Genomic DNA, 21,346 nt, shown 5'->3' on the forward strand with positions numbered 1-21,346 from the left:
TAATTTGTTTTCCTTTTATTTGTTGAATATGTTTGTAATGATACTGGCAATATGTGTATTGTTATTGCAAATAGAATAGAGGATAGACTTTTTTTGCTTCTAGTTAAAGGAATGTGTTTTGAAGAGAATGGTCTATTTTAACATATGTGTCATTGTCTGAATTTATGTTTTTTAGAAAATATATAAATTGTGGTAGGAATTCAGATATTCAAATGTATGTATTTAAAAGTGAAATGGGTCAATAAGAAGAGCAAACCTGGGTATTTTTATTTTCTTTAGATATTGATCTAATTAAAGAATATTTCCTGGATGGTAGGATTATTTCATTTAGTTGAACATCTACTAAGGTTTCATAAAGAAAATAAACAGTGTTTGGGTAAAAATGTAAAATTCCAAAATTATTTCATGTATTCATGTAGATTTGTTAGTTTTAAGTTATTTGTTAGTTTTAAGTTATTTTATTTTGTCCCTTTTTCTATACAAGAGATTTGTTTAAGTAAATTCTCTTTAAGTTCTATTAAAACATTATCATATACAATTTATCCAAGGATTCAATTATGTTTGCTTGCAGAGACTCCTTCTGATTTACATCTTGCTTCATAAATAATAGTGTTTAAATGACTCTAAAACTTCACCAGTATTTACATATTTTCTTTTTCTTTTTGTATCTCTTAGTTATGTTGTATAAGATCTAGTTTGTATGTTAATGCTGTCTTATATGTTATGCATACGTCTTGGTGACATTGCAAATAAGGCTGTTTTTAATTTTTCTAATGCCAGTGTAGTTCTGTTGGTCAGAATGCAGAATGCCTTCATACTTTTTATTTAGGTCTTCTGTTTCAGTGTTTATAAGATTGTCTCTTTCTTTATATTTGATTTTAGCTGTGTGAAATTTAGCTTGAATGTTTAGTATTTCCCTGCCCCACTCTTTTCTTTTCTTTTTTTTTGCCATTCCAAAAATTTGCCAAGGATGTAAGTCTTAAAAGAGTTCCAAATTACAATTTTGCTTATTTCATTTAAATTATTAATTTGCATAAAAATGTCTATTTTGAAGTGCAGCCAAGGTTTACGTTCTTTGTAATATAGGCTGCAATTATTTTCATCAATGGTAATTTTTTAAAGTCTATTTTTCAATTTTCATGATAAGAACACTGTGATTTCTAGTAGGACAAAGATTTATGATAAGTTAAGCATTTTTGAAGTAACATATTGTGATATCAATAACCTGTCTATTCTAGTTTAGGAACAATGAGCAAAAGAATAGTGTGTAAATTTTAAAGATGTATAATCTTTTATAGAAAATGTGTCTTTTAAATTTGGTATTTTTACCCAGTTTTTAAAAGCTTTGGATGTGGGAGTTAATTTCGTGTTTTATAATGCTATAACACACTTTAGAATACAGTTACAATCTCCCACTATTATTAATTTCATTTAGCATTGTCAAGTATGATATTCTAGTGTTTTTAGCTAGTTGGAATCCCTTCAAAGGAAACCAATATAAATTATCTGCAGTCCATACTCTGTTGTTATATTTCATAACTATAAGAGACAATAGTCCTTCTTGATACTCAAATTTATATTCTATCAGAGATAATGGTATATTATTTCTCCATAATATCATAATCCTCCCTCCCGTTCTTTTCTTTTTAAAAATGCATTCTGTCAATACTGCATATTTACTTGGACCAAAGATATTCTTATCTGAATGTCTAATGTGCTTACTGAAGAAATGTGAACAGTGCCTTAATAGTTTCTATATATTTTAGCAGGTTTGCTCTTTTTTAAATTATTTAACCCATTAACATTTAAAGATAACAAAGACAACTCTATTTAAGAAAAATAAAAATTGCTTGAATGTATATGTTGCTATGTACATTAGTGGTTTTAGGATAAACTTCTTCACTTCTTCTAATTAATGGGTCTATATTCGGAAAGCAAAAAGATGTTTACGCAAATACGTAAACGTCAAACCATATAGCGCAAAGTGGACTTAGAGCGAAAGTCGAAAACCACGAAAATGGAAATATCGAATTTCCATGTTTGGCCCATCTGTGGATTAGCTGCATAATGTAAGTGTTGGATAGTTACGGAATTTAGGATAGGTGCGGGTTAAGGTAGGTGCTTAGATAAGTAATGTATGTTAGATTTAGTGTAGGGTTAGAGGTAGGGTTTTATTAATTGTATGTATGTAGGTTATTTATTTTGTTTATGTATATTTTCGTAGGGGAAGTGTGCGTTAGTTACAAACCTTAGGGTTAGGGAGGGGTTAAGGATAGTGCATAGATAGTTTTGTATGTCGGGTTTAGTAGTGTTGGAGGTAGGGTTTTGTTAAATGTATGTATGTGGATTATTTATTTTATTTGGGTGTATGTCTGTAGGGGATGTGTGTGGTAGTTACTGACCTTAGGGTTAGGGAGGGGTTACCGATAGTGCATAGTTAGTTGTGTATGTGGGGTTTAGTGTAAGGTTAGAATTAGGGTTTTGTGCTTTACATTAGGTTAGAAGTAGGGTTTGGTTAGTGTATGTATGTGGTTTATTTATTTTATTTGGGTAGGTAGTATATAGCTAGTGGTGAGGTTGGCCGACTATGACAGTTCAATCTTTTTTTTTGCTGTTTAGTGCGTTTGGGATTTTTGCGGTTCGCGGTATGGGGGTCAATGTTTTGGTATTCACTCATAGGGTTTTTCGCTTTCGTAATATAGACCCTAATTAATTTATGTGGCCTAGAAGGCATTTCAGGCATATAGAATATTGTATAATTAAATTAACATTTAAAATAAGCTAATTTAGTTATATACATGAAATTCAGTTATTCCTAGCCTATAAGAGAATAATCCTGCTAGACTAACCCTCTCTCTCAAAGCTGGGCCTGTAGCTTTAATGGTAAGATGGCATGGAAGACTCTCACACTGAACACAGGAAAGTTAAGTCACAGATGCTTCATTTAGTTCACCTCATTCAGTAAGTTTTGATCTTTGACAGCAACCAAAGGAAAGGCAAGTCTATGTGTTTGTTTCTCCATAATGTCAAAACAGTCTATCCATTTTCTTCTGCCCTCCCTTCCTTTTTACTTTCGTCAACAAAATAACTATTAAAAACATTATAGATCTAGTCTGCTTTTAACATATATGCTACAATAATTTTTGAATCATCGCACTGAATACAGGAAAGTTAAAGTCACAGATGCTTCATTTAGTTCACTTCATTCAATAGGTTTTGATCTTTGACAGCAACCAAAGGAAAGGCAATTCTATGTGTTTGTTTCTCTATAATGTCAAAACAGTCTATCCATGTTCTTCTGCCCTCCCTTCCTTTTTACTTTTGTCAACAAAATAAATATTAAAAACATTATAGATCTAGTCTGCTTTTAACATATATGCTACAATAATTTTTACATCATGTTATGGTATACTTGATTAATATATCATTTGTTTCTGTGATTATTTAGCAAGGTTTTATGATTGTTCTAAGATAAATACATTTTTAATTCAACTAAATGTAATGTTTTTGTTCGGTTATTTTTGCAGTTAGTATAAAATAAAACATAATAATAATATTGACTTTTCAAACTGTTTACCTCATAAGTCATATTCTGAGAATAAGGTAATAAAGCTTCTTCCTTTATATTCTCAATATTGTAACTTTCTGCATTGTCTCGAGAATCCAGTTCTGTAAGAAGATTAATTATTCATTCCATGCTGCTATTTCTTAAAGATTTTGATGATGAGTCGGTAGTTTGTTTGGTTATTTGCTTTTTTCTGTCTGCATCAATTCCATTTGCTTTTTCTGAAGACTTTTTCAAGTTGGGGATGTCCAAACCATTTCATTGTTAATTGGCATCAAATCACATTGTTGTTTTTAACAAAATATGTTGCTTCTTCAATGTTATTAAAAGTACTAGTTCCATTTGATTGCTGATTTTTTTTTATTTTTGCTGGAAAAAGTATGTATTTTAATCTTGTTTTGTTTCAGTATTTTAACTAATGGCCAGCATTTTTTGATGAATAGTCATTGCTAAATTTTGTATTGCATTATCCATATTTTAAAGCAGCATTTGCCCATGCTGCTTTTAATACATGTTCTTTGCCTAAAAAGGACAGACATTCTATTACTATGGATCCTGGTAGCATAAATGGATTAGTAGGTACTGGTTTACCAGCAGACCAGTGAGCTCTTTCCATTACATAGAAATGTCTTTTTGAAAATTTAGAAATTTGGGAATCCATGTTGTCTAAGAAAATACTAAGTGGCCTAGGCAGAGATTAGTCAAACCAATAAAACCAATAAAACAATGCCACTGCCTTGAAACACACAACACCATTGATCTGGTGTTCTGGTCAATGGTGTGGTGTGTTTCAAGGCAGTGGTATTGTTTATTGGAATCAATGTTGCCAAAAAAGTTGTTATATCTTCCCCTTCAGTTTTTTTTCTGTTAGACCAACAATCCTAATTTTGCATCTTTGCTCTCTATTTTCAAGGTCACCCAGTTTACTCTGCAATCAATTACTTTGTTTCAATAGGAAGTCTATTTGAATTTCTTCTTCTTTATGTCTTCCCTCAATATCTGTTAAGGCAGTTTCAATGTTTGTTATTCTGGTTTGTTAGTACTGAATCATTTCTTTCAGAATATTTGTTTGATTAAGACTGTTTTCTTTTTAAATTATCCAGATTTTCCTGAAATCCATCCATTTTCAAAGACATCAAGTGTCACATAATCACACCATGTATGTATATAAATGTTTTTAACATTGTAACTTATGATGAACATTGTATTCTTAAATCAAGAATGGAATGGTCATGTGATCCATTTAATTTCTTATTGAAACGTCATAGGTAATAGTTGTATTTATCTGATGAAGTCTTAAATTTCTAAGATGAAAGCACTTATCTTTTATTTAATAATGCCATTTCAGGAGTTTATCTGTTGGTGTTTTGTTTATCAGTCAATTTTTTTCTCTGTTTATTAGTTTTTTTCTCACTTTGGCAGCTGGCAAACAGTGGAGAACCTTAATGGCTCCAACCATGAATGAATTTGAAATCCACCAGGACTTTGTACTCAGCCTTACAGCTTTGGTTCAACACCTGATTCAACAGTTGCCCTTGATAGCTAATGGTATGTGACATCCTGTTGTAAACCAGTTTGCATCTCTGTTGGGGCACATACAGAGAACAGAATGATGATATTCCAAGAGGTCAGTTACCAAGACAGTTACTTACTCAGTCCGGTCTACAAGTACATGATGGTAATTTTAATAACTTTAGGACTTCTATTATAAACCTTTGTAATTGGCTTAACAAACCATTGTAATTTAATGCTTTTTATATAACTGAGTCCCATACATTGGAACAAAAGCTGTCTGTCTTTCAGAAACAGCTTTTAAAATACAGTAAACTGTAAACAAAAAAAAATAATAATTTGTATTTTAAATAATGTATCAGGATACAACAAATACCAAAGGGCCATAATGGTATGGAAGTATCCTACAGGCATTATGCAACATTCACTATTGCATCAGGGATTGCTTACTATGTTTGATCACCATGGTTGCAAGCTTATGCAGCTTATCATTAAACACAACATTAAAGAAATGGATACAATATATGCACATATTAAAATACTGGATTCTTCTATTACTTGGGATCTATTATATACAAAATTTAAGATCAAACATCAATCCATCTGTAAGGACATTAACAGGGAATATAATAATATCCAACAATGTAAGGCCAAAAAACGTGAACACGATAGACAGATTATCTAGCTGGGACAGCATATCTGAGTCCTCCAAAAGGACAACATTTTACAACTTGGAATGTATACCTGGTGATCATTTAAAAAGCTCTCACCAAGCTGAAGAAAAACAACATAGGGATGGGGTCCCTTTAGATTATCCACCTCTCAGATGGTGCGAGCAGATCCAGGACAAGAAAAAGACAATTCATACATTGAACCAATGACAAGATCCTTATTTTCCCCCACAAAACCCCCAGGGGAAGAAAATTCACAACAACAGCAGGTATGGCCAGAAATGGTGACATGTTTAAATAAAAACGGTTGCCATATAGTAACTAACAGCACAAATGACTTTAAAGTATGTAATTATAGTATTGTGAGTATTACTTAAGCACATGTCAACTTGTTTTCCAAAGGGTACACATTTGCATTTACTAAACATGAAGATGTGACCAAGGCTATTAGTGAATTAAAAATTATACACAAGAAAGTTATATTTAATGCTTTTGCATGGTAATGATGCTGCTGAGAGCATGGATAATGGTCTTTGGGTGCCCAGCACATATAAACCTGAACTCCATCCAACACTATCTGTATTTGAAAAAAATCACCAAGATGGGCATAAGGTTTTTGCTGGCCCAAAGACCAGCCAATCCTTGTAATAATTTATCTTGGCATGAGCAAGCTATATTACAAGAATTTAAAAATACACCAAACAACAGACTCACGTGACCTGACAAATGGGGTGGGTTGGTTGTTATGAACTAACTCGATTACATTCATGGCATGCATAATATATTGCTTGACAATACATATACTGAGGTGTCTATCAATGAGATCAACATCTCATACAGGAAAATTGATATGTATTTGTATAATATGTCAATGCAAGGGTAATTAAGCCCTGACAATTACAAATTCATGTATATAAAAGATCCAAAAATACCTAAGATCGTTGAGGTTGCCAAAATTCATAAATGTATTCAAAATCCACTATTGTGACCCATAGTTAATATGGGCACCTCAAAAAACAGTTTTATTGCAATGTATATTGACCATCAATCAAAGCATGAGGTATTGAATATTGCGAATATTTCTTAAGATTCTTGGCAGATTTTTATCTAAATGTCAGCAACTAGAAGATGTGGATAATGTTGTATTTCTTACATGTATTTCTTAGATGTTCAGGAACTCTTTACCTGTATCCCACACAATATTTGTATAGACTGGTTTACAGAATACCTAGTCAAAGTATTGTGCTTAAATCCGGATAAAGTCAACACACTCAGTGCACTTATTTATATAGTATTGCATAACAGTTATATATATTTTGAGGGCCAATACTTCCACCAAAGTACTGGAATTTGGGCCTTTATATGTAATTATTGTTGTGGCAGCATGAGAGCATAAATTTGTATTCAGTAGTGAATTTCTAATATTTTGGGAAATGTATATATGCTACCTGGATGATATATTTATTGTTTGGGTCGATGCTTTTGAGAAAATACAAAAATTCATGGAGCATCTAAATAATGCTACTCCCTTTCTTAAATTCACATATACCACTAGTCATGACACAGTTTCTTATGTATATGTTAAATTGTCCAAAGATCTAACAAATAAAAAGTTAAAATCTTGCATATACAGAAAACCCACTTATTCCAGTTGGTTTTCCTTTTGTACTTTTCTATCAGCCACCCATACAATCAAAAATGCACAGACATGAAAGGGAAAATGGTAAGGGCGGCAAGGATGGTCTCGGACCACCATGAATTTATACAAGAATGCAATAAGCTAAATGAGATGTTTGTTAATCAGGCGTAACTGCCAGCATTGGTTAACTCTATCAAACAAGAAGTTATACATAAGCATAATGTTGGAACATTTGTCCCACTATTACAAAATATCGGTATTTCAGATGTAACAACTAGCATATCTGAAAACTTTGTCTGTAAAGAAAACCATTCACATAATGGAGATATATTAACAGTTGATAATATACAAAACAGTTCATTTGGTCAACCATTTACTAGAACTTAATCAACAGTCTAGATATTCACAACATTTTACTCAAAAATTGGTAATTAATACAGAATGACCGAGATATTAGAAAAAAGCTAGGTGAGCGACCTAATGTCATATACAAAAGGGACACTAGTTTCAAAAATATATTTGATAATATTGCTAAAGAGCCTAAAATTAAAACTGGTAAACTGTATAAATGTGATACATGCAATCAATGTAAGCACATACACCCAGTAGATCTGAAAATTACAAACTTTCAGGGCAGTTTAATTGTAATTGAAATGGTATGATTTCCACTGCACTCCACCAGAAGTGTAGAATGTTTTATATAGGAAAAACTCAGTAGAGTCTCCGAGACAGAATCTGTGAGCATTTATATGAGACAAATAAAGAAAAATGCACCAATATGCTATATAAACACATCAAGAACAACACTGATCATTTTTTTTTACATTCTCTGTGCTTGAACAAGTTGTGTGTAATCCGGGGCGGGGGGTGTGAAGTATCACTTTAGAGCAGTGTAAGCTTTGGTGGCAATTACATTTCAATGCATCTGTACCACCTGGATTAAATAATATTATATCCATCAAATGGCTTTTAAAGCTATGGGCTGATGAAAAATAAAATCTGAACAGGGTTCTAGGGGTATATGTATATAACTATAAATATGTTTTTCAAGTATTGATTTATTTTCCTTATAGAGTGAGTTCTTAAGTACATATTACTTTTTAAATAAATGTTTTTTAACACTGTAACTTATGATGAACATTGTATCTTTAAACTGAGAATGGAATGGTCATTTGATCAGTTTAATTTGTTATTTAAACATCATAGGGAGTAGTTGTAATTATGTGATGAAGTTTTAAATTTCTAAAACAAAAGCAATTATCTTTTACTTAATAAAGCTGTTTCAGGAGTTTGTCCATTGTGGTTTTGTTTGCCAGTCATTTTTTACTCTCTATCAGTTAGAAAGTCTCTAGAATATCTGAAAGGAAAATGTTAGTAAATCCTCACAATTTTTTGAAGTATGTTGAAGTGAGTACTAAAAGAACTCTTGAAGTAGTAAATTTCCATATGGTAGTTTCCTGTTCTGAAAAGTTGTTGCTTTCACTTAGCCATCCAGGCTTCACCCCTTAACATAAATTCTTTAGTCTGTGTTACTAAATAATTAATTTGTACTGTATATACTGTATAATTATTTTATATTATATATAATATACTTGATTGTAAATCTAGTAGCAGATATTGATGTTCACAGGCGTACTATTTGGATTTTCATTTCTTTTCATGTTTCTCTTAATGGCAGAAAGCCAAGGAAAAAGGCCTGATCTGCTAGAGGAGTCTGTTATTCCTATCCATGACTTGTGTGTGTATAAGATTACTGTCTTTAGTACATTCCCTGGTCAGCTGTGTTTTTTGTAGAGGATGCTAATTAACTGCACCTGTGCTAATAGTTATGCTTAGCTTTAATTGCAGCAGTGCTTTTTGATGGGTCTATATTAGAGCATTGAAATGGCAGAATTTCAAATGATCTAATATCAAATCCAATATCGCGAACACTGAAAACAGCAAAGCTGGGAAAGAATTTGGTTGGCCGGTGTTGTGGCTTCACTGTTTTCAGCGATGCAGTGGAAAGTTATGGGTTGGGTTAAGGTAAGTGTGTGATTGTGTGGATGTTCGGGTTAGGGTGCGGGTTGGGTGAGTTAGGGTTAGGGCACGGGTCAGGTAAGTGTGCAATTGTGACAGAATTTGTGGTTAGGGGCAGGTTAAGTGAGTTAGGGTCAGGGCAAGGGTGAGGTGAGTGTGCGATAGTGACGGACCTTAGGGTTAGGGTCTGGGTTAAGGTAAGTGGATAGATAGTAGTGTATATGCAGTGTAGTGTAGGGTTAGATGTAACTTTTAAATGTATGTCTGTGGATTGCTGCTTTTTAGTGTGCTTGGGGTGTGTGTTTCTCAGAACAGCAAATTTTTTTCTGGGAAAAAATTTGCTGTTTTGAGGTTTTAATATTGTGTGGGTTTGGGTTTTGTAGTTTGACATTGTGGCATTCGAGAATGAGCCATTTCGATGATCTGATATAGACCCCTTTTTGATCAGCTTTGTTGTAAGTTTAGTACTGCTTCTAGTTTTGCTTTGTTTTAACTTTAATAGTGCTTGTGTGAATACCTTCATTTAAGTTTACAAGTACTCGCGAATTTTGCTTTGTTTTATGTGTCACTAAACCGATGTTACTGCCATTCTTACTGCCAGATTTTCATTGCAGTGGTTTCCTATTGCACACTAGACTGCTTTTGGTGTGACACTTTTCTCACAAATGTAGGTGTATGTGGCGGTACATTACCAGTTGACATTGTAATGTATCTCCAACATCTAGGTTTCCAAGCAGGAACTCAGCACTGGCTTTGCCACCTACCCATGTTTTACTGAACAACAAATAAAAAAAAAAAAAAACACAGACAAAGCAAACAACTCCAGCTACAGAAGCATAAAATCCAAAATTGTTTAATACTCCAGCAACTTGGCTAGCAAGCCTTTTCACAGAGTTAACATCACAGTAGTACAAGCTACACTTAAATAACAAATATCACATCATTAATCAATTGACTATAACAATTAAACACAAACTAATAATTAACACTCAGTGCAAAAATGCCTTCCACTCAAGTTCTTTGTTTAAACCATGAGGCACCAAAGTGCCAAACATTAAAATATAGACTGCTTCTTTATATAATAGTTTGTTTTTAAGTGCAGCATCATCCTTAATCAAAACTTGTTCTAAAATACATGCTTTTAAACTGGTACAAGACCCAAAGTGTACTGCATGAAAAAGTGATGTCACAGGGCTATCAAAATTTTGTTTCTTAATGTCTCTAACATGCTCTTGCACTCTGATTGTAAACAATCTTTTGGTTTCTCCTATACAGGAGAAACCACAAGGGAATGAGTGACAGTAAACCACTCCCTTAGACACACAGGAGGAAATAGCCCTAGACTGAAAAAAATGCTATTTATTTTATCAAAAGTCCTGACCACATGAATACAAATAGAGTATTTACCACAGGGAAATGTACTAGAATTTTGTAGAGGAATAGTTAAAATTTCAGTAGGCATAGAAAACAAATTATGAACAAAAATGTCTTTTATATTTCTGGCTCTCTCATAGGAGACAGTAAAGGAGTCAGGTAAAATCTTAATCCCAGACTTCCCCTTATGTAAAAATGACCAGTAGTATTTTAAATTTCTTTTTACTAGCTCAGCAATATAAATATTATAAGTAGTGACAAAATATATCTCTTTATCACTAGAATTTCCTGTGTGACTCCTATATGTATTCACAGACTTCATATCATCTGGAACATTACCCACAATAGTGGTATCCCTTCTCAAGCGCAACAATTTATTCAAATAATTAATAATTCATTACTATATCCCCTTTGATTAAAGGCTAGACAAAAATGCAACATCTCTTCCTTGAGAGACTGAATGTTATTACACAGCCTATTTATTCTGAGTAACTCATTATAAAGCAAAGCCTTTACAATATGGGGGGGGGTGGCAGCTGTTACTATCTAAAAAATGAGTACCATTATCAATTTTTTTGTAAATCTTTGTAATAATCATATTATCAACAATATTTAATTTCAAATCTAAAAAAAAAACAGAAATGCTTTTTTGTACATCATCAAATTGTAAGCCAAAACGGTTTTCCTGGAAAGAAGCTACAAAATAATCCACTAGCCATGCACTGCCCTTACATACAAAAATTAAATAATCAATAAATTGATTATAAAGAACATACTTATTAAAAAACTCTAACTTATAAAGAAATTCTAGCTTAAATAAACCCATTACCAAATTAGCATACATGGGTGCTAAGGATGCACCCATTGCAGTACCTTGCTTGTTTACATTACCAGTTGACATTGTAAGGTACCTCCATCTAGGTTTCCAAGCAGGAAATCAGCACTGGCATTGCCACCCACCCATGTTTTACTGCCTGCCTGCCAATTTTTCTACCAGATAAATTTAGTATACTATGGGTATGCCAAACTCTGGCTGTCATGTAGTGATGCACCTGGTATAACATTTGTCAGGACAAATTATCACCACAGTGATTGTGTATCACCTGTGTTTTCTTATTTGTATTCAGAGGTGAGTCATATATGGTATGGTTTCTCTTTGGGCAATGCATATTTTATTGATCATGCAGTCTGTGGTCTTGCCTATAACATCTTCAGGATGAATTTTTAGTATCTAACTTTGCTGCCTATTGCTCTCAAACAGATTGACACCTACATGTTGCACATCCCATTATAACACATCAACTAATCCAATATTTGAATTTTATCATAGATGTTGTGATGTGCAGATAATATCCCAGTGAACTGCCCCCAAATAATGTGATGCCTCCTAGACCCCTACTATACTAGGTCAGTAACTAAGGAGCTTCAATCCTCACTACTGACTCCAATGTGATTCTATCACTTAAACACAATTAATATTTCACAATTTTCCCCTAAGAGCACAACAGCAATATGTTGTATAGTCTGAGACTGAACTGTATACTTCTGTTCACCCCAAATATAACTCCTTATTACATATTCCAGAGCAATATGTCCTAGTTTAAGACCTCTGATACACTCACACTTAAATAAATTAAATCTCACACCTCCAAACACTTCTGGGAAAGCCTGACACAGATTTCCAGCTGTGTCCCTTCCCCAAACTAATAAGTTAATGCTGCCAACAGTCAGAGTGTCTTCATGCCCTTCTAAAGGTGTGTGCAATTATAAAAATTAAATATCAAAACAAATAGTAGCAAATGACATAAGCAGCCAGGCTTTCGGAGTGGCCCTGGGAATTATCAAAGCAAGTATAAGCACTCACAAATCACTAAAGAAAAACACTGATTGACCAGTAACAATGTAAGTAAATAAAAATATTTAATATTGAGCAAAATGATTAAAAATGTAAAACAGCAATGTCTAATAAACAAACAAAGCTCAATCAACAAGAAAATGAAAATCAATACCGAAGGACAAAAACTCTAAAGGATCTGATTATTTAGAATTTCCCTATCTAACTAAAGAACACCGCCTCTGATCTAAACTAAATTACTACAACAGACCAAATGCAGGCTTACAGTTCTTGGTCACTTTTTGTGTATTCATTGCACAGTACATCTATCACTGGCTGTTAACTGGCAACAACTGACTTCTGTAACTGACAACTACTGTTAACTGTCTTCAACATGCTCTTTTATAGAAAGTATTACTGTCACAACTATTCTGGTTCTAATTTTCATGTCATATATTGAAAATCAATAAACAGCTCTTTTCTAAAAGTTCCTTCCTGTCTTTCAGCTTCTAACAGTAACACATAACAACTGTCAACATTCCGATGACATCATTTGCAGATCAGCGGAATCTGAGACAGCTTGCCTTTAGAATCTTTCTTCATAAACATGCACAGTTAGAAATGTAAAAGGACACTGTTCAACATTCTGTACAGCTCTTTTTCATATTTAGTTGGGATTATATATATATATATATATATATATATATATATATATATATATATATATATATATATATATATATATATATATACACACACACACACACACACACACACACACACACACACATGCCAAATAGAGTCTTACCTAAAAAATAGAATTTATTAAATAAACCTTTTTCTTGTATGATAATCTATGTCTTCCAAAATATGCACATTTTGCTCAGTTTTTATATCAATTTCTCCCATTGTACCTAATTTTTATATTAATTCCAAGTATTATTCCTAAAACGTGTACTACTTTTTCATTAAAATTAATACCTTCTAGCTCATCTAATGATCTAAATCATTTACCTTTGACCTTATTTATGCTTAAACCAAGCATTTAAGTACTTATTTATTCCTTTATTCCTTTTTTCCATCCATCTCTTGTCTTTAGTAACTAAAAATATGTCATCTGCATAAGTAAGAATAACTGTTACATAAATACCCTCCATTACTCTATATCTTGCTATTTTAAATTTTTTTATTCATTGCATTTATAATCCCATTCATTACTAACATGAATAAAATACTACTAGCTGGAAAACCTTGTCTTATGCCACATTCCATTCTTATTTCTTTGACTATCCATCCATTTAGCATTATTTTAATACTATTATTCTCACACACTGATCTTATAACTTTTATAATTTAACCACGTATATTGTAATCCTTTAACTCATTGCAGCCAAGTGTGCCTCCAGTCATTTCTGCAGTTACCTCCCACTGCCCCTCTAGGGGTCAGATATTGTTTATTCATATTTGCATTATAATTCCAAAACCATGCTACATACATGGTATCAGAATATTTAATCATGAAGCACACATGATGGCAAATACAATTGTATTACTATTTAACCTTTGCCAATGAATATTTGTTAGAACTGTAAAGTGATAACTTAATTTTTAAAGTCTTGAAACACATCAACTGGGAGTTAAAGGTACAAATTCAAAAGAGCTGTACTGGAGGGAATGAGTTGATATACTCCCTAATTCTTCATATTGTATTTTTATCAAATCAATAATTTAGCTTCTACTTTTGTATTTATAATGCCATCTATTACTTCTCTTAAAATCCATAATAAATAATAAGTCTTGGCTTCCTTTTCCTTTTTTTTCAAAAATTGATGGTTCCATTAATTTATCTATACCTTTTGCTAATCCTTTCTCTGTTATTCTCATAAATATTTTATAATTTGTATTAATACTAATGGTCTCCGATTTCTACTATCCCCTTTTTTTCCCTTTCTTTCATATAAATATCATAATGCCTATACAAATCGCTTTTTTATTTTTCCCTTTGTCTAACCATTCATTTAAAACCTTTACAAAATATGCTTTTTTCCAGTATTTCATATTATAATACATTTGATACTCAGTTCCATCTAAACCCATTGCTTTTTCCATAGCCAAGTCTTTTAAAATTTCATCAACTTCTCCTATGCTTACATTTCTTTTCATAGTCTCATTCTCATCTTTACTTAACTTATTTACTTCCCATATTTGTTTCTTTTTTATCTCTGTCTTCTTAGATGTATTTTTTTATATAACATTCTATTTCTTCAAATATTTCTTTTTGCATATTAAGTTTTTTTCCTTTACTGATTTCCAATACCCTTATTACTCTCTTATCTTATCCGCCCTTCACCATTTTATTCAAATACAGAGCTATTTCTTATTTTTTCTCTTGTAAAAAGTACTTCTGTTTATATGACATTTTGTTAATCTTCTCTCAATTCTTTTCATGGATATCTTTCTCCTTTTCATAGATTGTTTTATTATCTCTTAGTATTTCTCTGAATACTGTTTGACTTAGCCTATATTTTTTATTGTTCTTCCTTTCATCATTTAACATTCTAAAAAGCATCTTTTAATACTTCTCTTTGAAACATAACCTGCAGTCAGTCCAATTATTTTATAAAACATTCTCATTTATGTGTGATCTTCCCATAAGTAATCAGTTTCTTTTTTTGTCTTCCTCATTTAAATCCTTTTCATTCAATTTTGTTATACATTTACCTATCTTTACGTGTTCTTCTTTTTCTTTTATTTCTATCCATATAGCCAAATGGTCTGAAAAACCTGTTTCTTTTATACCTTTTTATAATATTCAGTGCATAAGATATTATAAAATAATACATTTCTGTCTTAATTTCACTACTTTTTTATGTCCAGTGTATATTATCTCATATATATATATATATATATATATATATATATATATATATATATATATATAAAACATTTTGCTTTTCATAGGTTCATAGGTTCATACTAGGCTATCTGCCCTGGGGCAATTATAAGCCTAGCTCAATTCTGTATGGCTTACGCCACCCCTTGATTTAAGTATACTGTGCCCTTTTTAAGGTTTAGTTTACTGTGACTCTGTCTAATAGTGACACGGGAGTAATCCCTGGGACAAACCTACGATCCCCCATCCACTTATCGAGATTCTTCTTGAAGAGATTCAGTGAGGTGCTCTGCCTCACATGAACTGGAATTCTATTCCAGAGCGAAGGGAGCCTCTGGATTATGAACCTGTCCCTCCAGCAAGTTCTATTTATTTCTGTGCTGAGGTTCAAGTCCCTCGAGCATGTGGCTCTAAGGGATTTAGATTTACTGAGGTGAAGCATGTCCATTAATTCTGGATTTGACATAGCTTTGTATGTCAGGCATAGATCGCCTCAAAGTAGGCGGTATGCAACTGAGTAGAGCTGGAGTTTTTTTAACCGAGCAGCATATGGCATCTGTTTGAGACCCTTGATCCTCTTGGTGAGATACTTTTGGGGTCTTTCTAATTGCTGCAGGTGTCGGGTAAGGTACATCCCAAAAGGGGCATTGTATTCTATGATGGGCCTGATGAGGGATGAATAAAGGGGCACAATTACCTCTCTTGATCTAGATGTGAAACCCTTCGTGATGAGGTGGGCTATGTAGAAGGTCTTTCTAACCACTTTGGCAATGTGGTTTTCAAAGGAGAGATTGCTATCAACTTGGGTCCCCAGGTCCCTAATAACTTTCTCTGTACTTAATGGGTTTCCGCCTATGTGGTAATTTGTAGGCACATTGTTTTTGCCAAAGGGTATGACTATACATTTTTTGGCATTTAGCTTTAAACCATGGTGCTGGCACCAGTTAGCTGTCTCTGTGAGACCTTTTTGAAGGATGTTTGTGTCAGCTGAAAAGTTGATTATGGCACCCAGTTTGCAGTCGTCTGCGAACTTGGTGAGCCATAGTCCTCCCACATTTGCCTGTACCTCAGAAAAGTATATACCGAACAAGAGTGGTCTCAGGACAGAACCCTGTGGGATGCCACTTGTGACTGGTTTCGAGTCTGACATGGCTCCAGCAACTCTCACTCTGTACATTCTGTCTTTGAGCCAGTTTGCGACCCATCTTGTGACATAGGGGTTTATATTTAAGCTGGATAGCTTATCTATGATGCCCGAGTGGGGTATTGTGTCAAATGCCTTTGTAAGGTCCAGATAGGCTGTGTGGACTACCTTCCCTTCATCTATGGCTTTGGTGACTGTTTCAAAGAAGTCAACCAGGTTCAAAAGGCAGGATCTGCCCTTGACAAAGCCGAACTGGGTAGGATCTAGTGTCTGTAGGTCCCCAATGTCTTTGTTTATGAGCTCCATGATGATCCTCCCCATAGCCTTGCAGACTAAGCTATTCAGGCTTATGGGGCGATAGTTTCCAGGGTCCGTAGAGGCTCCACCTTTGTGGAGTGGGACCACTGTTGCTGTACGCCATTCTGTGGGCACATATCCTGTAGTGAGGCTGAGATTGTATAGCTGTTTTATTTGAGGGATTAGTTCCTGTTGTAGTTCATGTAGGACGCAACCTGGGACACCATCTGGTCCCATGGAAGCAGTGTTTTTTGCTTTGGAGAGGGCAGCTTTCACCTGAGCATCTGAGATGTTTGGGAGGCAGCCCTCTGCAGGGATAGATACTTGCTCTTTTGGGGGGAAGGGGGGGGTTTGCACTGAACCTGTCTGCCAGGATATTGGCGATGTCTGTGGGTTCAGTGTATTTTTTGTCGTTTAGAATCAACTCAGAACAAGTCTGGGAGTTGCATCCCAGGTTTCTAACATAACTGAAAAAAGCCTTATGATTGTCGTTGGTGTCCTGTGCAATTTTTCTCTCGAAGCTGGCCTTGGAGGACTTTATGAGGGATCCTAATTTTTTGCTAGTACTGATCAGAGATGCCTTCCCTATTAGGGATTTTGCTCTATCATGTAGTAGCTTCCTCCTTCTGTTATACAGTTTATTTATGGCAGGGGTCCACCAGACTGGACGCCTGCCTTTGGATGATTGGGTCTTGGTTTTGTTTGGGATAGCATGATCCATGCATTCCTGGAGATGTCCGTAGAATGCATTTATATAGTATTCTGCAGTTTGGGCCGTAGTTTCCACTGGCCCTGGGGCCTTGAATGATTCCACTTCAGTTTTGAGAAGTGAGAAGTTTGCTTTTGAGAAGTTTTTCACTGTGGTTTTCTGGGCTGGGGGTGGGGTCAGGATGTGGACATCCAGTGAAATTAATTTATGGTCTGATCTTACCAATGAGGGATATACTTCTGGTGTGGAGCATAGAATCCCCATGTTGGTAATGATCAGGTCTAGTATGTTGTCCCCTCTTGTGGGAGTGATGACTAGTTGTTCCATGGCATTTGAGTTTATAATTTCCAGGAATCTTTGGGCTAAGGTGCTGGGGCTTGAGTAGTGCTCCCAGTCAATGTTTGGTTAGTTGAAGTTGCCCAGTATAATGGTGTTTGGAGAGATCTTCATGTTCTCCAATGTTTTCAGGAAAGCCGAGTGGGATTCCTGACTTTGAGAGGGTGGTCTGTAGGATGCTATAAACTGAAAAGCAGTCTTGCCCACTGTTAGTTGCACATGGATGGTCTCTGATACTTCGTGCAATGCCACTAACCTGGAGATGTGGATATCCTTGATAAATATGGAAACTCCCCCTCCTTTTGTGGTTTGGTCCGGGTTTGGGGCCGAAAAGCATGATATGAGGTATAGCCTGGTAGTGCTGGGGTGCTCTCTGGAGCCTTGAACCATGTTTCTGTCACTGCACAGATATCGATGTTCTCCATACTGAGGAGAGCTTAGAGTGCATTCATCTTGAGGTTAAGACTTCTGGTGTTTAGCAGCATTACCCTTAGTTTCTTGTTCCTTGTGCTGTCTATGGGGGTGGGTTTGACTTTTGAGCCTTGCCTAAAAAAGGCACTATGGGGGTGGCAAGAGCCTTTGCCAATATCCGAAAGCCCAGTGGTGACATGTGCAAGCCGTCCCTAGTGAAGCAACGTGGCTTGTCGAGCATGTCATCCCAGGTTGACAGACACTGGATCCCCTTTGAATGACACCAAAATTTTAGCCAATTGTTAAAATCGATCATTTTGTCTTTGTACTGTGTCATCATTCTAGGTGAGGGTAAGATGCTGCTCAAGGTCAGGGTCATACCAGCCTGGGCTACATGATCAGAGAACTCCTCTTTGTCTCTTTTCATGTAGTCCAGGGAGGTACATCTCAGGTCATTCACACCAGCATGTACAATGACTGAGTCATATTTGTATTTGCTTTGGAGTGACCTGAGTGCTTGCGTTATGTGTCGGATCCTAGCACCCGACAGGCAGCTCACCGTGATCTTCACTTTATTCAGCCTGGTGAGCGGGCCGTCAGTGTGTCTGACAATAGAGTCACCTATAACAAGAGTATCAGGTGTGTTATTCAGCCTTAAGGGCTGTGGCTGCTTGGCACACTGACTTTGTGGGTTATGTGTTGTGTGTGTTTTGTTTTGAGGTAGTGTTTGCTTGGATGTCTGCTTTGGAGGTCTCTGTTGCTTAGGTAGATTTTTATTTAGAGCCTCCGAGTATGTTTTTGTGTATTTATGTGTTTGGTTCACTGATGTGGTAGGACTATGTGATACTGGAATTGTGTTGTGTGAGGTTACCTTCTCCTCCTGACTGGTTACACCAGTTTTGAGATGAGAAAGCTCAGCCTCCAGTTTGGCTAAATAGTTGCATCTCTCACATATATTTGAACCTGTTTGGAGGAGGAGAGGGTTGTCCATGTACATGAGACTGTTGTAACATTGCCTCAAAATTCCCAGATTCACCAGCTGGACTGGAGAAGAAACCATTGACTGACCTTTGGACATGCCTAGAGTAATAGGGAAACTGAATTTAAGACGGACCAATAGAGGACAGGGTAATCGTAGAGAGTATAAGAGTAAGTAGTGCTTATGGTTTAATAGTGCTAACTTGTAGGATTACTTAATTGGACCAGTGAAGGGCCTTAGAATGCGAATATGGTGTTTAAATTGAGAGATAGAGCAGTTCTAAGGGAAAAAGTGAAGAGCAGACTTTGTGGATCCAGGAATAGTTTAAATCCAATTAGGCGGCGCTGCCTGCTGTTGCGCTATGCACAAAAACACGCAAAACCATGCAAAAGAGGGTTTTAAGAGAGGAAGATGAAGGAGTTTTGGAATTGACCCCAAATGGCCAATAAAACTACAGTTTCAAGTCAGTAACCACTCCCACAGGGGCAGGCAGGCTGCTCAATGTTTTTCACTGCCACTGATCAACAGAGAGACTTCCCTTTAGCCCAAGCAAAAAATGGCCTCACAGAAACTTACAAACAGTTCAAGAACAGCAAGCCTGTAACTGAACTTTTTTAAATCTCAGAAAAGTGGGAAAAAAGTAAGATTTTTTTTGTTTTTTTTGTTTTTTCAGAGATAGCAGAGGTTCACAAGTATTAACAAGTTATAACAGTGCAGTAAATGACCCCACACAAGAGTGCTAGGCCAAAGACAGATAAAATGCAAGTTTTGAGAAAAAAATGATTTTAAAAATAAGTGCAAACAGGAACTTCAGTAAACAGCTCTACGTTGTGCTCTAAATACAGTTACTAATACAGAAATCAAATTTAAAAAGCCAGAAAATGCTCAAAATAGGCGGCTATGCAGAAAAACTTAGCAAATAGAGGAAAAATACTTAAAATCTCAAAAGTGGCTCCTTTCTTCTCTCAGTGGTTTTCCTCTTGGTGGGTGCTTCACCAACAGCCAACAAGCCTGAAAAGACACCAAAACCATGAGGCAACCAGGTTTTAAGAGAGGAAGATGAAGGAGTTTTGGAATTGACCCAAAATGGCCAATAAAACTACAGTTTCAAGTCAGTAACCACTCCCACAGGGGCAGGCAGGCTGCTCAATGTTTTTCACTGCCACTGATCAACAGAGAGACTTCCCTTTAGCCCAAGCAAAAAATGGCCTCACAGAAACTTACAAACAGTTCAAGAACAGCAAGCCTGTGACTGAACTTTTTTAAATCTCAGAAAAGTGGGAAAAAGTAATATTTTTTTTTTTTTTTTCAGAGATAGCAGAGGTTCACAAGTATTAACAAGTTATAACAGTGCAGTAAATGACCCCACACAAGAGTGCTAGGCCAAAGACAGATAAAATGCAAGTTTTGAGAAAAAAATGATTTTAAAAATAAGTGCAAACAGGAACTTCAGTAAACAGCTCTACGTTGTGCTCTAAATACAGTTACTAATACAGAAATCAAATTTAAAAAGCCAGAAAATGCTCAAAATAGGCGGCTATGCAGAAAAACTTAGCAACTAGAGGAAAAATACTTAAAATCTCAAAAGTGGCTCCTTTCTTCTCTCAGTGGTTTTCCTCTTGGTGGGTGCTTCACCAACAGCCAACAAGCCTGAAAAGACACCAAAACCACGAGGCAACCAGGTTTTAAGAGAGGAAGATGAAGGAGTTTCGGAATTGACTCAAAATGGCCAATAAAACTACAGTTTCAAGTCAGTAACCACTCCCACAGGGGCAGGCAGGCTGCTCAATGTTTTTCACTGGCACTGATCAGCAGAGAGACTTCCCTTTAGCCCAAGCAAAAAATGACATCACAGAAACTTACAAACAGTTCAAGAACAGCAAGCCTGTAACTGAACTTTTTAAAATCTCATATACTGTTTTGACATCCTTCCCTTCTTTCTTTGTTTTCCTTAAATCACAAT

This window comes from Protopterus annectens, chromosome 2.part0 (assembly GCF_019279795.1).
Source record: "Protopterus annectens isolate FY-2018-M chromosome 2.part0, PAN1.0, whole genome shotgun sequence".
NCBI classification, from domain to species: domain Eukaryota; kingdom Metazoa; phylum Chordata; order Ceratodontiformes; family Protopteridae; genus Protopterus; species Protopterus annectens.